Source organism: Carya illinoinensis, chromosome 8 (genome assembly GCF_018687715.1).
Source record: "Carya illinoinensis cultivar Pawnee chromosome 8, C.illinoinensisPawnee_v1, whole genome shotgun sequence".
NCBI classification, from domain to species: domain Eukaryota; kingdom Viridiplantae; phylum Streptophyta; class Magnoliopsida; order Fagales; family Juglandaceae; genus Carya; species Carya illinoinensis.
In genome coordinates this window covers 36,262,643-36,265,284 of record NC_056759.1, presented here as the reverse complement: position 1 = coordinate 36,265,284, position 2,642 = coordinate 36,262,643, and the positions used below count along the sequence as shown (strand labels likewise).

At 44.2% G+C, this 2,642-nt stretch overlaps 1 pseudogene; it reads left to right on the top strand.

Moving 5' to 3' along the window:
* Positions 1–2,434, top strand: LOC122319259 (annotated as a pseudogene).
* The last annotated feature ends 208 nt before the right edge of the window (positions 2,435–2,642 follow it).

The following is a 2,642-nucleotide window of genomic DNA, read 5'->3' as shown; positions in this document are numbered from 1 at the left end:
CTCAATTTTCTTCCTTCATCTTATGCTCATCCAAACTCCTCTCCTATCTTCATCATCAAAAACATTTGACGTTCTCAGAGGCTCATCTTTATCTGTTGAGAACCCAAGCGACAAACTGGTTTCTCTCAATGGTGATTTCTCTGCGGGATTTTTCCCGGTCGGTGAAAACGCTTTCTGCTTTTCCGTATGGTTGACAAGGTCCTCAGCTCCGACCGTTGTTTGGATGGAAAACCGAGATGATCCGGTTGATGGAACAGGTTCACAGCTTTCGCTTTCGAAAGATGGCAAGCTTCGCCTAACAAACTCGGTCGGTATAACCGTTTGGGCTACCAGAAAAGCAGCCTCGACCCCTTTAGAGTCCTCGAAATTGCAACTACAGCTCCAAAACACCGGAAATCTTGTTCTAAATCATTCTCAGAGTGGTGTCATCTGGCAGAGCTTTGATTCACCAACAGATACTCTGCTTCCACAACAAACGCTAACCAGGATTTCAACCCTTGTTTCAAAATCAAGCAAAGTAGACTATTCTTCTGGCTACTATAAGCTATTTTTTGACAACGACAATGTCCTTCGTCTGTTGTACCAAGGTCCTGTTGTATCCAGTCTCTACTGGCCTGAACCATGGCTTAGTGATCCTGGACGAGCCGGAAGGTCTATGTACAACTCTAGTAGAGCTGCAGTACTGAACGAGTCGGGCTATTTCTGGTCATCTGATCATTTGGTGATCCCAGCTACAGATTTTGGTGTGAAAACTCACAAAAGATTAACTCTTGATGGTGACGGTAACCTTCGATTATACAGCCTGGAAGCAATGAATGAAGGGTGGGATTGGGTTGTCACATGGCAAGTGGTGTCGGAACCATGCACGATTCATGGCATATGTGGGCCCAATAGTGTTTGTAGTTATGATCATGCTTCCGGCAGGAAATGCTTTTGCTTGCAGGGATTCAAGATCAAAGATCCAACTGATTGGTCTTTTGGGTGTGAAGCAGACTTCAATCTCCCTTGCAATCAGAGTCATGAAAAGCTGTCTAGTTTTCTCCAACTTTCTCATGTTGAATTCTATGGCAATGATCTAGAGTTCCTGCCTAATGTGACCTTACAACACTGTGAAAACGAATGCCTGACGACGTGTGATTGCAAAGGTTTCCAATTTAAATTTACCGCAGCTGACGGTGTCTATTTATGTTACCCCAAGTATGAGTTATTCAATGGACAACTTACACCAAATTTTGAGGGAGACTTTTATTTAAAAGTACCCAAAGCTGGTTTTGTCTATAACAAGACGCTGGATGCCGCCGAATCAAGGCTGAATTGCATAGCCGAACCTGGCAGGCAAGTTAGAGGAACGTATGAAAATAAGACGGTGAAGCTTTTGCTTTGGTTTGCTACTGCAGTGGGAGGCCTAGAGGTAACCTGCATTTTCCTGGTGTACCTTTCCTTGTTCTTGAGCAGTAAGAATTCCGATCCAGTCGCAGAAGGATACCTCCTGATGTCTAGATTCAAGCCATTCAAGTTTTCTGAGCTGAAAAAGGCCACACGGGGATTCGTTGAAGTGATTGGACGAGGAGGGGTAGGGGTAGTATACAAAGGTATACTGCCCGATAAGCGAGTTGCAGCAATCAAAAGACTCGACGAAGCTAACCAAGGAGAAGACGAATTCCTAGCAGAAGTAAATACCATTGGGAGGCTTAACCACATGAACTTGATAGACATCTGGGGATACTGCGCAGAGGGAAAGCATAGGCTTCTGGTGTACGAATACATGGAGCATGGATCCTTAGCCGAAAAACTTACTTCTAACGAATTTGATATTGCCGTGGGCACAGCGAAAGGCCTAGCTTATTTGCATGAAGAGTGCCTAGCTAGAGTGGGTTTTACATTGTGATGTAAAGCCTCATAACATACTCTTGGACTCCAACTATCAACCAAAGGTAGCAGATTTTGGTCTGTCCAAACTACTGAATAGAGGTGAGCATGATCATTCAAGCTTCTCAAAGATGAGAGGAACTAGAGGTTATATGGCTCCTGAATGGGTTTATAATCTTCCTATCACCTCTAAAGTTGATGTCTATAGCTATGGGATTGTGGTGCTGGAAATGGTTACTGGAAAGAGCCCCACAGGTACGCAGCATAGCTCTGGTGGCGGCGGGGCGAAAGAGCATACTAGATTGAACACGCAGGTGAGGGAGAAGATCATGCATGCTGTTGGTGAAGCTTCAAGGGAGTCGTGGAATATTGAGGAGATTGTAGATCCAAGCATGGGCGGCAGATATGACTGGACTAAGATGGAACTTCTGCTCAAGGTGGCTTTGCAATGCGTTGCAGAAGACAAGAATGATAGGCCCACCATGACCCAGGTTGTAGAGATGCTTCGCTGCCAAGAGGCCCTCAACTGATATATCTAAGTTAATAGTATGACGAATAATTTATAATGTTATTGTTATAAACTATCTTGAATTGTATGATCACATTTATCTAGTCGTCAAATGCATAGTGTTAGCATAGTACCAGCATAGTGCCAGCATAGTACTGACATAGTGAATGGTCGACATATGCACAGTGCTAGCATAGTACTACATAGTAACTGGCATAGTGAATGGTCGACATAGCACAGTGCATAGTGCCAGCATAGTACTGCA